Source organism: Sciurus vulgaris (genome assembly GCF_902686455.1).
Source record: "Sciurus vulgaris genome assembly, chromosome: 4".
Classification (NCBI taxonomy): domain Eukaryota; kingdom Metazoa; phylum Chordata; class Mammalia; order Rodentia; family Sciuridae; genus Sciurus; species Sciurus vulgaris.
The window spans coordinates 120,974,626-120,996,412 of NC_136464.1; positions in this window are offsets into that span (position 1 = coordinate 120,974,626).

Here is a 21,787-nt window from a genome sequence, read left to right on the forward strand (position 1 = left end):
GAATAATTGTGATTTTTCCTTGACATATTATAAGTTAATAGCTCAGTATCAGGTACAACATTGTGTGAATTTAACACGTTAGCATGAAAAATTACAAGCTCATACGTACACTGGATAGTAATTAGATTATTATTACATGATTTGCAAATATTTCAGTTTTATAAAAATAAAGCCATAGAGTATAATAATAATTTTATCTCCTGTCAATCAGAACAGATATTTTCTGACTCTTTAATGCTGTAGTAGTATTAATTGTTCATTCAGTATGTTTACTAAGCAGTATTTGTGCAGAAATACTAATATGTACAATTACTCATGTGTTAGGTATTTGAGTTTTTTCCATTTTCTGTTTTTAGTTAGTATGTTTTTAGGGTAAGTAATATTAATGGATTTCTATGCTGATTTATAAAAGTCAAACAAAATGAGTATATACTTTATTTCTGCATTTTTCTGAAACTCTAAAAAGGTTTATCAATTAACAACAACAGAAAGTTAGCGGATACAGAGAATGTAGGTGGAGGTGTGGGAAGAGGAGGAGGGAGGGCTTGTAAAGGGACACAAGAGAACATTTGGGAATAATGGATATGTTTATTATCTTTATGGTACTAATGGTTTCATAGAGGCATACATTTGTCAACTGTCATACATTAAATAAGAATCTAAAAAAATACAGGCTATTTTTCCCAATTACATCTTACCATACTGTTTAAAAATAAAGAAGAAAAAATAAAATTTTTCAACTTAGACTTGAGGATGCCATTAAATATCCTCCTAAAATAGATTTACTTTGATGAGGATACTTAAGATGATCCTGACTTTAAGTCTTCCCTATCAATAAGCACATCAAATTCTTTGGTGACATCTGCCAAGTCTCTATGTTTTGTAATATGTCAGGGCTAATGGCTGAGCCCCTTGCATCCTGAAAGTAATGGTTAAATAAATTATAGTTCATGGTTTGGCAAAAAATTGATTTTAATTTAATTCATTTTAAGAGGAAGGCAATTTTACCTCATTGATTTTCAAATCTCTTCGTACTCACCTGTTTATTAAAGATCACTTTGTCTCTCTGATTTATTTTCATCTGCAATAAATATTAATTATTGATAATGAAGGTTTAATGTATATTATCTTTTTCATTCAGGAAATGGACTTTTTAATGCAAATTTTGATTTAATAAATATTGTTTCCAACATGTCAGCATTAAATGATCACTTTATGGAGGTAGAAAAGAAGATACTAAATGATTTTTTTTAAAAATCATAGTTATGGCAGAACCAGGATTACATGATGAATTAATTGTAAGGATTCTGAAACCTCAGTCTTCTGTGTCTCACAGCCTTCTGTATATACACCTGTCATTCATCAGGAATACTCAACAGTGCTTTTTACTTTATTTTTTTAATCTGCTATTAAGAACAATGATGGTTTATTTGCATTAAAACAATAATGCTTCCTTGAGTCTATTTTTTAAACATTTATACCATTTTAAATTTTGTTTGGTGATGATTGTTTTGAATTTAATGAGTTACTTATTTGTGGCTAAAAAGTTTGAATGCATGTAACTAAATTAAAATAACTCAGTGTAAAAAAATCATATCTTGCAAAAGAGAAAATAATTGACAGGGTGAGGAAGGAGATAGGAGCATACACAGGATTGGTATTTAGGAAGCATGTATCTGGCTAATATTTGACACAGGTTCTGCTATCTCTCTGAAGGAAATCAAGGACCTGTGATAGATAATGATTCCACACTTGATTTTAAACTCATTGACATTATTATCTCCAATGTCCTTTGCTCTATGCAGAAGGGTGCATAGCCAAATTTCTTCTCTTCTGAAGTACTAAATTCAGGTATTTCAATAACTGCCCAATTCCTCTTATAATCTAGCTTTTTCATTTAACTACTGTGACTTCACAAAATTTCTATTTCATCTCCATCTTGTATTCAACCCTCTAATAAACATGTGGTCAAAATGTGTCCCATTATTTTTTCATATAACTTTTCCGTAATTCCTAACCTTTGAATGAGTCTAATTGTCTGCCTTGACTTTGCTTATACTCAGGGGTTCGAACATTGCTAAAGAAAATTTAACATCTGAACCCATCATCATCTTGTCCAATATATACTCAAGTATCCTAAAGGCCCAATTGTTTTAATCTTTAATTTGCTCTCTCTTTCATTTTTTACAACTATTTCAGATGTTTCCCCCATTTCTTAAATCCTTCTGCTTTACCTCTCCCCTTTATTCTTACTCCCAGTAGAAGTTTTCAACACTCACAACACTGTAAAAATACTATCAGAGAAACACACCCCAAAGATCTGGTAACTAATTGCACAAATTCAAAGTAATCTATATTTGCACTCTCCATCCACTCTTTTTATTTATCCAGATAAAATGAAAATATGTACTCCCCTCTTATCCTGACATTGCTATCTATTTTCCAAATGTGATTTCTTTCTACCTTAAGTTTCTTTATCTCTCTTTCTTTATTTCCCTATCCCCAGACCTTCAACATCTCTCTCTCTCTTTCTCTCTCCCCACACCCACCCTTGGTAAAGTTCTGTTAGGTATGTCACTTAAGATACATATTCCTCATTAAAAATTCATTATTTTCTTCCCCATCCTAATTCTGCATACACTTCCCTTCTAATTTTTCCTATTAAATTTCCCTGCTGTTCTCATTTTTTCACAGAAACATCTTATCTAAATTTTACTGACCATCATGTCAATAGTCAGATTACTATATTTTGTCCTTACTGTACTTGTGCTCTGTCAAATCAATCATTCTCCATTTTGAAATGCTATATCTCCTTTTTGAAATGCTGTCATTCTTTTAATCATGACATGTTAAGATTTGGACCTTTAATCTCCCCCCAAAAGCTCTTGTGTTAGGCAATGTAGCAATGTTCAGAGGTGAAATGATTGGCTTATGAGGGCTATTACCTCATTCAGTCCCTCAGTGGATTCATTATTTTAATGAACTACTGGGTGGTAAACTGTAGCAGGCAGGGCATGGTTGAAGGAGATAGGTCACTAGGACTATGCCTTTGCACTATATCTTCTTCCTGGATTCTCTCTTTCTCTGCTTCCTGGATGTCATGATCTGAGTAGCTTTGCTCCATCACTTCCTTCTGCCATGATGTCTTGCTTCACCTCAGGTACACACAGTAGGGGAGTTGGCAGACCATGAACTGAACCTTTGAAAGTGTGGCCCAAAATAACTTTTTCTTGTCTAAGTTGATCTTGTCAGGTATTTTAATAATAGTGACATAAAACTGACTAATACAACATGAGACTGGACTTATTTTTCACATATTACTCCAGGTGCACATCCTGGTCATTCCTTTTTAAAGTCTTCTTCCTCTTCCACTTTCAAATTTGTTGAGGTGAAAATACAAATTTAGGTATATATCCTAGAAATGATTTTCTTCTTACTCTAAAAATGCTTCCTAATAAGTTCATCAATTTTCTGGTATCCTTTATCATTTATGGACTGATGACTCCTTAGTCTGACTCAGAGATTTAAATGGATATTCTCTTTCTTGAAGCATATCCATTTAGTTATTAAACTTATCCAACATCACAAATCTAAAAATATTATCTGAACATTCATTATTTCCTTCATGGCCATGTTTAGAAACAATACGAATGAAGAATAGCACCATATATCCTGTTACTGCAGCCTGAAACAAAGTTAATTACAAATTTTTCCTCTTTACTTCATCTTCCCATCCAGTTTTCAAGTCTTAAACAATGCATGCTTCAATTCTCTTTAAAGTTCATTTGACTCTATCTCCAGAACCACTCCTTGGATTACCATAGCTAATGCCTCTATAATCTGCCCCAACATGTACTATCACACAGAATGATAGCCTTGTCTTGCTTATCTCATCTTTTCTCCACGGTGTTCCATATCAACATGGTAAGAACACTAGTTCGGGAACCAAACTTGTCTTGGAATTGAATCCTGCCTATCCTATGTGTGACGTTATGTGATTCTGGTTGTTAGATACTACCACTTTGATGTGTTTTCTCACCTGTAAATGTGAATAATGAAATTCATCTTATCACACAGCTACTGGGAAGTATTATGAATAAAAGCCTTATGGAATACCCAAATACCCAAATTCTAAATCTCAAAATATAATTTATAAGTACAACTGCTTATTTACATTAGTATTATATTTAATTTACACACATTTCTACTTGCTATTTCTCTCCTTACATCTGATCATTGTTTTTTGATATCCTTCAGGAACAATCTCAGTGTTTTAACATAGTCAATATTGCCTTGAATTCTGTTAGACCTTCTTGGTTCTATGGTTTCATACCTGAGCTCTGGCCAGCTCACACCCCATCATGGTGATCTTCTCTCCAATCTGAAATGGGACAGAAAGAACTGTTTGGGGCATCATAATAGCTAAGGTCATTTAGGTAGAAAAAAATTGGCAAAATGTGGGATTAGAAGGCAGGTTATCCTGCCTCAAACACGGTGAGATGAATAGTAAATATTTTGTTGAATTGATAGAAAGGCTCCAAATCACTGCAGACTTTATTGGACAGAGATTCTCAGCCTTAGCACTGTTCATGTTTTAGATAGTTCCTTGTTTTGGGGGCTGTTGGTACATTTTGGAAGCTTTTCACCATCCTTGGCCTCTACTCTCTGTATGTCTTAGGTACTTTCCTAGTTGTGAATGTCAAAATATTTCCAGCTATTTCCAAACTCTTGGAAGACAATTTCTGTTTAAACTAAAGAGTATGATTTTATTTTTAATTTAGAAGGGGAAAATAACATTGTAAATGATTCTAAGTAGTGCAACGTCTTCTAATTTACATTTTATAAAGATCACTTTGACAATGAGGTTGTCAGCATCAACACTGGATCATTCCAGATTGACATGATTTGGTGGTGTCCTCTAAAAGACGTGCCATATCCTCAACTAGTAAGGAGGAAATTAAAGATGCCTCCTTGAAATTAACAGACAACAGCATGGAAACAAAGTGTAGATCACTGTGTCAGGTTCTAGGAGACTTAAAGGAAGAGAGAAGAGGGTATTTAGCAGAGAGAAAGAGGGATAATTATCTGGAAGCAGCAGCAGAGATAATGTCATCACTGCTCTTTATGCAGATACAGACTTACAAGGAGACCTCCCCAGAAGATGTTAAAGAGCAAACCATAACAAAGTGGATGAAATTGATCCCAAAGTGATGATGTGAAGCACGACAAAGAATAATGTGTTTACCCTAAATTGCAATTCCTGTGTGTGCAGTGAATAAAAGTGGGGAGTTTGAAAATCAGAAAAATATAAAAAGTAAATTAGAATGACACATAAATGATAGTAATGGATGACGTGATTGATTTTGTGTCTTCACTGAAACATAAACATAGTCATGTTGTTCTCTTTGGATTTTGTTGTCCTCAGGAAAGAAGCCATCTCCCTGATATGGTTATAGGGCCTGAGTACCCTTGACCTTCTTTTCCTCTCTCATGGCACAGGTACCTTCTGACCATTGCATTTAATTGAATATTCTCAGGGTTTATTTATTTATTTATTTGTGTTATCTTCATTTGTGATAACTATTTTCTCCTTCTACTCCCCTGTAAATATTTAGCAGCAATGAGATAGAGAATGACAAAAACAAAAAAACAAAAAAAAAAAAGAAAAAAGAAAAAAATACTAAAAGAAACAGTGAGAAGAAAAGTGATAAAAATGAGAGAAACATGTGAGGTTATGAAATCATTTTTTTAATTATTATTATTCCTGGAACTGTTTTCATTTTTGGTTTACAAACATATCTCCATTTTCCACTAATTTATTAAGAAATATTTAGTAAACATTTAGTATACTACTCTGGGGACAGAGCAACAAAGTAAATAAAAGGGAGGACTTGTAGAGCTTGCATTTTAGAAGGGGACAGATATTAAAGACAAAATTAAATTAGATGATCAATAAAGCAAATGGAATGGTGGCTACTGGCTTTATATTTTAAATAAGGAGATTCAGGATAACTTCAATGTCATGTCACAATTGAAAGTGAGATTGTGACCCATCAATTCCTGAAGGTACAATGTCCCTGTGTTGCTAGAAACAAGATTCTGTGGAAGATGAGGGGTGGATTCATGCAACTGGATCATCCTACAAAGGTCAAACAACCAGAATCTGTGGGAAAGCTTTAAAAGTGATAAAAGTAGCTCTAGTTTAATAATAGTACTCAAGAGAAGCTCAGCTTAACATCTGTCCTTTCTTTTCATCTGTCTTATCTTTGTTTTTAATAGTACTTTGAAATTACATAATTTTGGTATTATGAATTCTTGTTATCGTTGTTATTGTGATTTTATATTTGATTCCCTAAGTCTAGTCTTATTATTAAAAATTACAAATGATGATAATTACAAATTATAATTTAGATGTTTCATGTAGAATAACTATAATGTTCATGGAAACTAAATATAATATGTAACAATCTCTTTTTTAAAGTATATTTTTAGTTGTAGATGGATATAATACCTTCACTTTATTTATTTTTATGTGGTGCTGAAGATCAAACTCAGTGCCTTACATGTGAGGGACTGAGCCACAATCCCAGCCCCATAATATCTTTAAGTGAATGAGGACCCTGAATTTAAGAAATATTATCTAGAGTACATAGTTATATATCTAGAATATTAGTAGGACCAAAATTAATGCAGAGCTCTAAGCTTCAAATTTTACATGCATACCATTTTTTGTATAAAGTTGAATCTTCTTTATTTTGCATACTTTAATTTTGGAACAAAATAAAACAACAACAAAAAACACAACATTCAATTCTGCCGCCAAACTAGGTAGGGAATAGGGGTTGAGGCCATTTTTTCCTGCCTTAAGATGACAAGGACAGGAGAAAAAGCACTAGAACACCAATCAGTAGAGGAAGCCAGGTGGAAAAGGGCCACTGGGACACTATACAGAGGGCACAGATTTCTTAGGGGTAACTCCTCACCTACTTCTTCCATGTGAGATGCATCCTCATCACCCTCAGCAGAGGGACAGCATTGCTGGGTTTCTCCGCTGTCACTTCATCTTCATCAATTCCTAGACCTAGATTTACATGAAGTAGATAGCAACTCTAGGATTTTGATGGGACCTGGTCTCCATGACCAAGGAAGGACTGGAGCTACCTGGGGATGAGGAAGTAAAAAAGAAAATGGCAGAGAACAAGGCAAAGTTTGAGAACCTTTGCAAGTTCATGAAAGAAATCTTGGATAAAAAGGTTGAGAAGGTGACAATCTCCAGTAGGCTTGTGTCCTCACCCTGCTGCGTTGTTAATAACACCTATGGCTGGACAGCCAACATGAACTGGGTCATGAAGGCCCAGGCACTTCGAGACAACTCCACAATGGGTTACATGATGGCCAAAACGACCTGAAGATCACCCTATTGCGGAGACACTGGCAAAGGGCAGAGGCCAACAAAAAGGACCAAAGACCTGGTGGTGCTGCTTTTAGAAACTGCTTTACTCTCTTCAGGCTTCTCCCTTGAGAATCCCCAGAACCACTCCAATCCCATCTTCCACAGGCACACCATTTTAACCCATAGCTCCCCAAGTAGATAGAAAATTGTCTATATTGGAAATATTTAGTGGAATTTAATATTGTACTGCACATCTCCTTTTCATGTATTTTATCTCAAGGACTCTTTAGCCTGCTTGGGATAAATATACTAGTACAAATGAGAATTAAAACTTGAACATAAAAAATATATATATTGGGTTGTATGAGTAAATGTACTTGAAGATGACTTTGGGAATAGTTAATAAAATCATAGTTCTTTTTAGACCTCATTTATTAACTGAGAATTGTATATACATACACACTGCTTTTCTTTTAACTTCTTGCTAGTTTTATTTTTAAATTCTATTGGGAAAGAATATTGATCACCTGTCATAATTTCTACCTGAAAAATCATCTTTCTTATTGTTCTTGATTGTATTGCCTCTGGACTTAACATTTCCTCTCTGAATATCTATTCCATTATTTTATTACATATTGATGTCATTTTTTCAAGTTATTTGAGATCCCTCTTTTTAACTTTTAAAAATAATCAATATAGCATTTGTTCTTCTACAATCTCCCCTGTCTCCAGAGATCCCAAGATTTTAAAAAATATTTTTAAGTAGCTTAGTAAGTAGGTTAGCTGATACTTTTAAAAACCTTGTACATAATCCATCCATCACTTATATTTGCTATGCATGACACCCTTCATGCAAACATCTTGGAATGCTTTCCTATTATTACTATATAACAGAATACACAATTAAATGCTAGTTGCAATCAATAAGTCTAGACTTGATTTAAACTTAGCCAACTTTTTGTATCAATAAATATAAAAGGGGAGCAATAACAAAAAGTAAAAGCAAGGGTAAAGGCATGAATATTATTCAAAATCACAGAAGTCCAAGATTTGGAACCAGCAAATTTTGTCTTGCTTTACCCCATCACAATGAAAACATCATATGAGAGTTCTTTATTCTCTTGCCTGAAGAATCCATTAGCAAAAATGAAAATTATTTTATTCCATCACTTCAAATAGATTAGTAAAAATCCACAACTCTCAAAATATGTACATCAGTATCTTTTATCTTACGAAAAGACTAAAAGTATTGCCTCTCCCTCACAGATGAAAACTTTTAGAGAATCATAATGGCATGTCAAGAATGATCACCATCTCCAGGTGGTGAATTTTACCTGCATAGTTTATAGGGTACAGGAAAAGCTCTAGAATAGGGCCAAATGATTTTCTTCTCCCTCACATTGATTCACTATTCTTTTTTTTTATATCTGTCAATAGTGGACAAATTCAACATAAAGCATTACTTACTAAAAGAGCCATGTAAGACATTTAACTTCCAATATGTTATTTTTTCTTGAAAGCTAGTAATGTTAACTTCTTTGAAGACTTTAAAATATACTTTAAAAATAGGATTCATTATTTGTAGTAGCTCAGGCATCAACAAGGACAATAACTTAAAAGCAATCTATTATTGACCCCAAATACAAGTAGACTTGGTACATGGGGACAGGACCTGACAAATTAGGTTTTGACATGGTATCCCACTTAGGACTCCACAAATATAAAATAATTAGCTATTTGATTTAACAGTACTCAAAGATAGATCATATGCACTCAGTGAGAAAGTATAACAAAGCTTTTCATTATTTGTTCTAACAAATCTCTGGGTTGTCTTATTCCATTACATTTCTTTTTCTTTTTAACCCCATATTGTGAAATCAGCTTCATCCTTATAGGTGTTGGCTACATTGACATATTGGTTCTGGCCTCCCAAATGTAGCCAGATTTCCTTTTCCTATGATCTCATGGTACTCTATGCTTCTGAACATGTACCGTAAATACGGAATTTATTGTGATTTTATTTGTAATGCTATCTCTACCTCAGGGAGAAAAGACTACATTTATTCTGTTTACCTCTGTAAATCTAGGACCTACACAGAAGTCTCTGAATAAATATTTCTGATACATATCTTTTACTTTAGCCATCTGAATTTTCTCAGAATTGCCCCACGAATGGATATTCCACAGAGAATCAAATTAACTGCTGTTTTTCCATGTTGTAAGATTGTCATTTCTCTTGTTTAAAGTAGACCCTGAATGTTTGCTTGTTTGTCTTTACATCAGACACTTTTCCAGCTCTTTTTTTATGTAAAAAATATAAAAATCCAAAAATTTGAGGTGGTAGAGAACATTATAAAATGAGATGTTGCTGCTACCACCTCCCTGTAGAGTAGAACATATTTTATTCAATCTGTGTAGAGAAGTTGAGGAGTGAAGAATGGTAGCAGCATCACAGTGGGAATGAGACTTGGGTTGATATTCCAAACAGCTGGACATTAATAAAAAAAGGTCTGTACTAGTGATGACAAAGAGGGCTTAGTGCAAATTATGTAACTCAGAAAGATCTGGTTTTCCCCAGAAAACATGTTGATATTTGAAAGCATTTGGTGGTTCATGTACTGTATTTTATTTATGTATTTATGTGTGTGTATGTATGTATTTATGCATGTATTTACTAATTTTTGGTACCAGAGATTGAACCCAGGGTACTTAGCCACTGAGCCACATCCTGAACCCACATTCTGTTTTATTTTGAGATGGGATTTTCCTAAGTTGCCTAGGGACTTTCTCAGTTGCTGAGACTGGCTTTGAACTTGCAATCATCCTGCATTAGTCTCTCTAGCTGCTGGGATTACAGATGTGTGCCTACCAAGTCCAGCACATATTGTGTTTTAAAACCATGGTTTCAAATGGAAATTGCAATCATTCTTTACTTTTCTTCACACCTTATATGTCCTATTTTTTTTCTTTTAAGCTTTAATATTAATTTTATGTCTCACTACCATATTTTATTTTCATTTTAAATTACTTTTTCTTCACTTGTTGTTTTTTTTAAAAAAAGGTGTAATTTTAATATAGGGTTATCCAAACTAAATCTCAGTCTAGCTGTCCCAGGATTTAAACACACAACAGGAGAGTAGCTAAAAGATTACAGGTGAAATATATTGTTTTCATACTGTTTGTCATGCTATGAGCATTATTTAATTACAACAAAAGAGAACAAATAAATGGAATTGAAGAAATTGAAAATGTATAGTGACACTGAGGAATCAAATTAAATGATCTTTTTTTTGCATGATATCCTTAGTAATGTTTTTATATATTAAAAGTGTAAGTGCTTACATCTAGTTCATACACATTTTCACTAATGCAATTTGCTTTCTGCTGCTGGAGTTTTTAAATTCATTGGCAAATGATACAGTTGGCTAGAATATTTCTAAGTTCATATCCATGGCTAAGGCCCATGATCCCCCCGTCTTTTTTCTCCTACTTTTTCCATTATAACACAAACTATTTTTTATCATCATTTCTTTCAGGCCATTTGGATAATATTTTGTCCACATAATTTCAAAGATATATAACTAGCACTTAAGAAATACAAATATGGCTTGACACATATAATTTGGTAATGCAGTTAAATATTATGGATTTCATCTTACCACCATTTTATTTCCAGAACTCCATTACTTGGTGTCAGATTTTGCTTTATTACTTGATTATATTCTTTCTATCATGAAGCTGGACTAATTATTTTTGAAATAATACCATTGAAAGGATAAAACCATAATCATAACCTATTCTTCCTTTTTTTCAAAGGTGGTATATTGCTCATGATTCGGACTATATGAAGTTGAGTGTTGTTTTTCCATTAGTTAATTCCCTTATATTCATTTGCCCATGTCTGAAATTCAGAACAAGAGCAATGAGGAATCACTGAAGTTGAAATCTAACTAAAGGGTAAAAGTATATGTTACGTTATGTTTTGAATTAACTTTGTATAATAGGGCATTGTGACATTTGTATAAAAGTTCAGAAAGAAATGCAGACTATGACTTCATTGAGAATTTATTTTTAAGACTCTAAGATAGTTCAGCAAAGAATTCAGACCTGGAATTCAAAGGGCAGAACAAGACCTATTAAGTAATTCAGTCTGTTCTACAAAGCCAAAGAGAAAGGGTATGAAGATGTAATCACTCATTTTCTGAAAGCTGAGATATAAGAATCAGCTGAAGGATGGCTAGGGTATTAGTTGCAAATAGAAAGATTCAGTGGCTGCCTGAAGTTGACAGCAATTGTCTGGCTTCTTTTATAAGCCAGGGGTTACTAAACAAGTTACGCTTACTTGCAGAAATTATAACTAACACCATTGAAACTGAAACCTGCAATGCAATTTATTTTTTGCATTAAGGTAATGTAACACAAAGAACTCTGTGGTACATTATTTTCTGTCATTAACTTCTGTCCATAAGTTGATTCAGACTGATCATTATGTTATCATTTGTGAACTGTAGAAAAGTCACAAGACAAAGAGAAGGAAAAACTTCCTGGAATTAATGGCTAACCAAAACTAGGTTTTATTTGTGCATATGAAAGCATATTGTCTTGCAAACATAGATTAATTTTATTATCCAGCAAACATAATTTCACAGATAAGGTACTAAAATAGAAAAATATCCTGGAATACAGGATCCAAAGTGAAGAAATTCATTACACAATTTTGGAAATCATTTTGAAAGATAAAAATTGAAAACAATGATTTATATGACCCCAATTTTTTAATTTTGAAGATAATAGACCTTGATGAGTATGGTCTTTCCTTCTATATAAATGTTAGCTCTTTTTTTATTATCAAACTATTGATAATAATATCTTACCATATTTTATATCTTACCATATAAAAATATTTATTTCATAACTTTCTAAAGAAGATTCTAATCTTCTTAATTTAGTGCATTCATTAACACTCATTTTTTAACCCTCTATGTGCCACCTGTGATGTCAAAATAAAAGTATTTAAGAAACAGATGAAAGACTAAAAAAATTACCTGGTCCTAACATCTGAACAATATGTTAACTTTTCGTATAGAAGAGTAACAACAATAGTGAACCATATAATTTACCTTCTGTTAGAAACATTAAAACAGTGTTTGATTGCTCTATCTCCTTCATTTTATTTTTTTATACATCAATAATTGTTAGTGTACATTAATTTCATAAATATATATTAACTTTTTTCCTTGGGTATAGGGTATAAATATTCAAATATATTGAAACATTTCTGAAGGCAAGAATTTGTATTATTCTTTTGATTTGTAATAGTAACTGATATTGCCAGAATTGAATCTAAATTTTTTCCCAAGTGAATTTCATTCTTTTTACATTTTTATAGAAAATTTATTTTCATTTTACATTTTCAGTAATTCAAAATACATTAATTTTTATTAGGCTTATCTTGCTTAGGATTAAGTTAAATTACCATATTTTTGCAATAAGAAGCACAGACTTCACCAGTATCTGATATAAGAAAACGAAACTCACCTAAGTATAGTGCATTTTACTACATATAATTTTGGGTCAAAAGAAGAAGCTGAAAAAAATTCTAATGTCATGTAGACTAAATCATAAGTAAAATATAGTTTGAGGCTTTTTGGAAAATATTCAATGGAGGATTGTTCCTACCTAGCACTATAAAAAAAAATAAATTACCACTATAAGTTGTACTTTAAAATATTGTGAGAAATTACAAAAATATTTTTTGCAATCTTGGGTTGTTGAAGGCTTTCTTAGCATGATGCTATATAGAAAAGAAATACTTCTAGTGGCAAAACATAAGTTTTTAAACTAGTAAAAAGTGAAATGCATATAATTTTTACCCTTGAATTCTAATTATTTTTTGCCTAGAAAAATAATCACACAAGTTGATAAGTGCATATCTATAAACATGCTAAATGAAGCGTTATTTGTAATAACAGAAAACAGAAAATAATTTATGTGATTATAATCTCTCAGATTATATTAATTTAATTATGGTCTGTCCACACAATGACTCACCGTAGTACATTCATATGGAAAGATACAGAAATTCATTAAATAAATAAAATATCCAGATTAATATAAATAGCATTATTCCATTTTGTGTCAATAAAAACATATGTACAGTCATTGAAAACATTTGAATAAAGTCTGCAAAACAAAGTAGCTGTATGTATTTCTAGTAAAAGAACAGATTTACCTTTATCTCTTTATAATTATTTGTGCATGAATAAATAATAGGTACCTGTGTAGGTACCTGCTTTAAGACTTCAGAAGCAAGTTGGCCACACAGGATTAGGAAAAATAATATGTATGCATATCTAAGTACTCAATTTATTTGTATAAACAAATTTATTTATATAAAGAACAAGCAACTTAATTCTAAAAATATTTTCAGTTCATTAGCTTACTGGTGATATATCCTAGCCATTAAGTTAAAAAATTAACTCATAATTACATTTAACATGGCTGTATAAAAAACAGTGTAAAGGTGTTTTAAAAAAATTCAACATAAAATTACATGTAATTCAACAATTTCACTGCTAGTTTTATACTGAAAATAATTTAAACAGAGATTTAAACAGATACTATATAGACACGTTCAAAGGAACATGTACAATAGCCAAAAGATGAAAACAACCCATAGGACCTTTAATAGGCTGATGAACAAAATATGATAAATACATATAATAGACCATTATTCAGCTTTAAAAATTAACAAAATACTGATATATGTCACAGCATAGATGATGCCTGAAAACAATATCAAGTGAAACAGTATAGACACAGACAAATATTGTATAATATCATTTATGTAAGATTTCTAGAATAGGCAAATTCAGAGAAACAAAGTCAAACAGTGGGTACAAGGGGTTGGGGAAGATGATAATGGGGGGTACTGCTGACTGAATACCGAGGTTTAGTGTGGGTTGATGAAAATATTCTGGAGATGGAGGTAGTGGTGGTTGCACGAACTATCAATGTACTGAATGCCTCCAAATTATACATGTAAAAATTGACATACTGGTAAATTTCATGCTATGTGTATTTTGCTACAATAAAAATTTAAAAATATTTTACTTTATTTTTTCTAAAACATAAAATGTATACTAAAATAGCAAGCAATTTAATGGCCAAAAGACATTATTCTATTTATTAGTTAAAATTAATTTAATTCTGATTCAGTTACAGAATCATGGGAAATTAACAATATAACTTTTTTTTTAATATGCTGGCTAGATTTATTGCTGGTTGGATGAATGATTCTCACAGTGTTTTACCTGAGGCAGTTATATGGACTATGCACCTTTAACATTTGTTTAGCCTATAATAAATGTTGTGCAAATCAATCTTCTTGATATGGAATTATGAACAGTAGAGCTTTTATTTTTAGGGAATTTCCTTGCCAGTTTGGCTGGAATCCAACTGAAAATTAGTTGTAAGTTAGTAATTCCTTAAAAACAAAAACAAAAATAAATACTAATCTTAATTCATATTTTAAATATTTCAATTCATATGAGAAAAGGATTTTTATTACTCCGTCTTCATTAATTTACAGTGAAAGAATTTTACTAAATATAAACACTCTTGATTTTAAATGACCTCTTGGTTTCAATGTAAAAGGCTTTCTTCTTTCATTACATTACCCTTTAATGAATGCCTAGTATATTGGAAATTAACCCTAAGGAACTATTTGATTTTTTTGTTTTTAAGTGTTTACTATATACCTTTGAAGTGTGGCTGTTTGATATTTATATTTACATTTGTGTTAAAATATTTACCATACTTAAATAAAAATATTTTGTGGCTTTTTGAGGCTGCCTTTATATTACTATTAAAACATCATACCTAGATAATTACTTCACTAATTATTGCCTACAAAAGTGAGGAGAGAACATTGTAATGGTCCACTTAGATGGATACAACGCTGGATGATCTGAACCAAATGGTGCAAATACTAAGATACACGTGTTATAATTAAACTGTAGAAAGGTTTCTGAGGACATACAAGAAATAATATCTTAAAATTTAACTTTTCTTACCACTATTACACCTGGATAGATGCGCAGACACCTTTACCAAAGTCTAACCTAATGCAGATTGTAAGCTAGGTCATAAAAGTATAAACAGAGATAGAAAGCAAATAATCATACACTAAAGGTCACAAAATTTGTGAAGTATTGTTTATTCTATTATAGAGTAATATTCACTTTTAGATTCTTATTAAATGAGGAAATAAAAATACATGTCTATCACTTATACAATATCATAGTTTATAAACTGAAGATGGGTCAAAGAGAAGGTATGTATTGACTGAGAATCCAGAGGAAGATACAGCCTAAGACTTACAAGTTTACTGTAGTTCCCAACTAAAACTCTCTAGTTTGAGGAGACTAGCCTAAGTTAAGTAAAAACTGTTGAACATAGAGAGCAAGGAAGCAATATTGGACCTAAAATAAAAAGATTTACAAGAAACAATAGGTGTTGGATGGATGTAGGAAAAAAGGTACACTCATACGTTGCTGGTGGGATGCAAATTGGTGCAGCCACTCTGGAAAGCAGTGTGGAGATTCCTTAGAAAACTTGGAATGAACCCACCATTTGACCCAGCTATCCCACTCCTTGGCCTATACCCAAAGGACTTAAAATCAGCAAACTACAGTGACACAGCCTCATCAATGTTTATAGCAGCACAATTCACAAAAGCTAGATTGTGGAACCAACCTAGATGTCCTTCAATAGATGAATGGATAAAGAAACTGTGGTATATATACACAATGAAATATTATTCAGCCATAAAGAAGAATAAAATTATGGCATTTGCAGGTAAATGGATGGAGTTGGAGAATATCACACTAAGTGAAATAAGTGAATCCCAAAAAAACAAAGACCCAATGATCTCTCTGATAAGTGGTTGATGACACATAACGGGGGCCTTTGGGGGGAGGTAAGGGAAGAATGGAAGGATGGTTGTGTAGACGGAAATGAGGGTGGGGAAAGGAAAGATAATGTAATGAGACAAACATCATTACCCTATGAACATATATGATTAAGCAAATGATATGACTCTACTTCATGTACAACCAGAGAAACGATAGTTGTATTCCATTTGTGAGCAATAAATCAAAATAAAAAAAGAAAATATATAAAACTCTAGACTATTAGTTGGTCCTATGAATGCTGGGACTTGATTACTTTGGTTCTGATTCATATTTCTTTTTGATCACCATTGGATCCCTTAACATACAGTCTGAGGTTTGGTATTTTATACACTTCAAGAATAATGAATGAATGAGTTATGAATACATGGATTATGAATAAATGAGTGATGTATGTATGAATGAATGAACATGTACTTTGGAAGTTGCATTTCCTTTTAAACACTCCTTGGATGATCTCCCATGAATTTCTGGTTCAGGGTTCTAGTCTGCAATCTTCTAAAGATGCAAATAAAATATTCAACACACACACATGCACACACACACACACACACACGCAAATTTTGTAAATACTGAAGGAGTATCAATAGGAGGCAAATCTCAGAACCATAATTTACAAATTGTAAATAATTAGCAGTAAACTACATAAGAATGAGCTCCTTAAAATTTGCATTGGTAAGACTACCCTAGCTTATCCTTTTCCAAAAAGTGCACAAAAAAAAAAAAAAAATCTATCTCCTTCCATGATGAGCAACTAAATATGCTGTTAAATTCATGCAAAAAGTGTTTCAGGAAAAATAATTAATGAGCTGAATCCTGCCTGATCCAAAATGTATGAAAGAAAGGCACCTATAAATCAATATTAAGTCAAAATGAGTTAAGAGATTTTAAGAAAGTTATAGAAACTAAAAGAGAATTGATGAATCAGAACAAGTAGAGCTCAAAAATAAGATAGATAAACAAAGGATGTGTAAAGGACAAGTATACAGCAATATGTAAGTAATAATATTTTATGAATAACTATATTAATTTAGAAGGAACACAAGAGGAAATAGCATAATGACTAACTGAAAATATGAAATGGAGCACAGAATAGGAATAAAAGACTTCAACTAACTAAATAAATCAATGTATTAAGAAAAACAATTTGGAAGAAAAAGTTTAGAATACATGTAAAGAAGCAAAATAATTAAAAATATGAATATACATACATACATTCATCTGTTCATGTATACCTTTTCATCTGTTTTGCTCTTTTTTTAAATTTTTTTGTTTGTTTAGTTTATTCCTGAAGGAGCAACAGTACTAATGGTAGTAGAAGTAATAATAGAATCATCATATTAATTTGACCCACTGTGTATGGGAAAATGGTCTTAGAATAGTCAAAGTCTAATTTTATTCTGTGTAAGAGCTGACTTTTATATATCTTCACAAAAGCAAAATCTGTATCTTCTAGAGGAAAAGAAATCCCTACATGACCTTTTCATAGAAAATCTTCATGGAGCAATGATCAAAAGTAGTTCAAAAGTAAAAATATGAACTAGGATTTTTATTTTGGCCAAACAGACTTTAAGAGTAAATCCCAGAAACCAATAGTTCAATTATGAATGTGTCAGATCCAATATATTGTTTTCTTGAATGCTTCTTAAGTAATCTCCAAGAGAATGAACATTAAACAATTAAATGGAGGGGTGGACCCTAGAACAAATTTAGCAAAATATTTGTTGGGATTGTTTATCTACATATAACTGGTGCTAATTTGGAGGGGTGAAAGTAACAGAATGAAATGTTTTAATAATATATGTATAAAAACAGTTTTAAAATAATTTTAAAATAAAAAAAAAAGAATGAAATCCTCATTGCCAGGTGGCTGGAAGCTAGTCAGTTGCAGAATACTAGTTGAGCATTTTTTCTTTCAGACTTATACTGGTCCCCAAATTTTATAGATTGACCTCCCTGGTAGGAAAACCCTGAGATGGAGATTTATTAGCACTATATTAGAGAGTAATATTAGCATCCTTCAGATTTATCCTGAGAAACAGGTGAGGGCTTTCAGCTGACATTACTAGCAACTGGAAAAGCAGTCCTTTGGTCCTGGAAGGGAATCTTGGTATTGAATCAGGTCTTAGAATATAGTGCACTATCAAGTCAGTACCACTGTTGTTGAGCTACATTAATTATTCTGGGGAACTGTGAAGTTCAGCACAAAATACATGTTTTGGAGTTATACTGCCTGAGAAGCAAGGTAGCAGTGTATTTCCAGAACAACTTCCATTAGTCATCAGCAGAGGGCTTTTCTGGAATGTGCTGAGGGGTGTGGGAAAGATAATCTCTCCTCCTTCAGCATCATGTGTATGAACAGAGTGAAATCCAGGTGTCAAAGAACACTCCCAAGCACATCTACCATATACACAATAGATTTGTAAAGTCTCAAAACTGGCAATATCTACAAATTACTGGGAGGAGAAGAAAATCCATTAAAAATGATAGACTATAGATCTTATATAATATTACTACAAGGAAAGAGATAACATGAAAAAATCTCTACATCATTAGTGACTGACATGCCGCTGAGCATAGATTAAAAGATGACTCATAATAGCATAGACATATCACAAATATATTTTGCTCATGTATATATATATGTACATATATATGTAGTTGGAACATATTATATATTTCATATTTCAGTGTATTTAATATTTTCAAATTTTGTAAAAATTCTAAAATCTATCATGCACACATATGTATGTATTCATGTGCATACTAATTTATTTGATTCTTTATCATGAATGCCCATAAGGATATCAATTATTCCAATTATAATTATATTTCAAGAGAATAGAGTCCATAACTGATCTATGAGAATCAGGGGAACACATTTGAAAGTATTCTTTAGAAAATTAACTGATATGAGAAAAAAATCAAATATGATTACAAATTTCTCCTTTGCACTTTGTTTATATTTCCTCCATTGTGAACTCCTGATTTATCTCAAGATAAGATGTGTGGTAGCTATTGAATTATTATAACAGTCAAACACAATTCTTTTTCTGAAATTTTCCATTTTTCTAGCCTTAGAATTTTAATCTTATTACAATTTTAATGTAATCTAAAATTTTTCAGTGATCCCCATTATCCATTATCCTCCATATTTTATGTCTGCTTTGGGGGAAATGATATATTGAAAGAAGCCTGCCATATGAACTGGTTGACCTGGAAGGAAAGGTGAATTCACTTTTGAAACCAAAGTTCTATTTTGTTTGAAGGAATAAAATTTTATCAATTATAAAGTCATAAAAGAAAGATGCCTTGTGTATCACATAAATTGGGGGATATTTTAGATAGTTTTATATTGCTACATAATAGAGTGACAAATATTTAGGTCTTGACAGGCTTAACAGGGGGCTTAACAGGGGGATTTTTTTTTTGGTGGGTTTGTTTTATTTTAGAAAATGTATTTCAAAGGAAGCAGACAAGAAGGAAGGAGCCTTGGGATTTCAGGTAGAAATGGTGAGTAATTCTACATGATGAGAAAGGCTTATAAATTTCTCAGAACAATGTTATATTGTATTAGATTCAAAATTGTTTCCCATTTGATGAGCCCTCTTTACACATAAAATTTTAATTAAAGTCTACTACACATTAACTTTATGTGCCAAGGGCAGGTAAGTGAGGCAGAGAGAATGGATTCAGAAGAAACTGTCAAACCAACTGTTCTTCAATATTACAGGTGACACTGCCTTGGGAAATAGGGATACTGGTGGAGGTATGTGATTTTTCTTGGTGTAGAACAAGAATTTGAGCAGTGTAGCTATTAAAGGTAAAGGTGCCAGGAAGGAGAAAAGCTTTATGATATTCAGGTGATATACTATCTGATTTCATACCTTCTATGAATTTTATAAAACATTTTGACACTTTATTGATTTGGGGTTTATTAGAGTGGCAAACAAACGAAACAAGAAAATCCTAATGGTTAACTATTTTCTCAGCGAAACAATAAAATTTGGGGTAAATGAGATACGTAGTTTTTCTTCTATGAGGTGGGTGGAATGAAGTAGGTGGATAATGTACACAAATGCATATTATAAGATATTTGTCTCAGTGTTCATGCACGTGCTTTAGAGACAAGTACATTACTCAAAGAGTTCAAAATATTTGTTTTTCCTTCTTGTTTCTGACTGCTGTTTATTGATATTCTCCATGTATAGTAAACCAGTCATCCTCTTTACAGCTGGAACAGTTGGCAAGTATCAAAGGAAAACTGTCAGTGACTGTTTTGTTCTAAAAAATGTGTGACAACTATTCTGTAATTCTCAAAATCTGCAACTGGTCTCCATTTCACTAGGTAATGCTTTCCTTTAAATTGTTTTCTCTCACATTTCAGCCATGATGTTTGCTACTGACAGACAGGTAGAGGCATCCCTGAAATCAAAAGTGTTGTCAACCCCTCATGTGGTACTACGTCCTACAACTTCCTTAGCTAATTATTTCTTCCCCTTACTATATTTTTCTCTTAAAATGTTCGTTATTTGTATATTTCAGGTAATTGTATTTTATTTAATAATTCATAGTGGGTCAAGTCTTCACCATTTATGCATTGAAAAGGATCTAAATAACTACTTTCAGTTCATTCAGGTTTTTACTCATGGTTTTGTATTAATCAATTACTCACCAATCATTCCTCCCTAAACAATTGTATGTGTTAAATATTATTTTAAAGTAGTTATACATATATGTACATACACATATATGTATAGATAAACTTTTTTTCAGAAGAATCCTTTTTTTTGATAAAATATACAGATATTGATTAAAATATACATAGACTATTTTTATGAGCCAATTAAATTTATGTGACACGCAACAGTACTACAGGGATTCCCTCTTGTCCTCTTGTGCTTCATACAATTTCCCTGTAGAGATGTAATACCTGACAAAATTTGTTTTTATAATTAAGATTTAAGTGCTCACTCCTGCAACTCTTGGCATATAAAGCCACTAAGCTCGGTCACTGATTACTGTTCTAGAGTGACATTTTCTTACTCAGTTTTGTGTGTCTTCACACAGAACTTTGGTTGGTTTAGAATCATTAAAACTCTCAGGCTGAGGTTGAGTTTTATTATCAAAGTGAATAACGTGGTATCAGGAGCAAGAGGCACAAAGCAACTGGTCATGATTGAATTGGCAGTGTTGAAACTTGACACTCTTTAATTTTGTATATAAAATATATTAAAAATTTTAAAACCATTTTCAATGTCCTATCAGTTTTACATAATATGATTAACATAATTTTCTTATCTTTCCATTTCAATTGCATTCGTACATATATCTGTTAATGTAATATCATTACTTGCTACAAGCAAAGCACCTTAAGAAGCATGTTCACTAAAGCAGGAGACAAGACATGAAAGCTTTATTA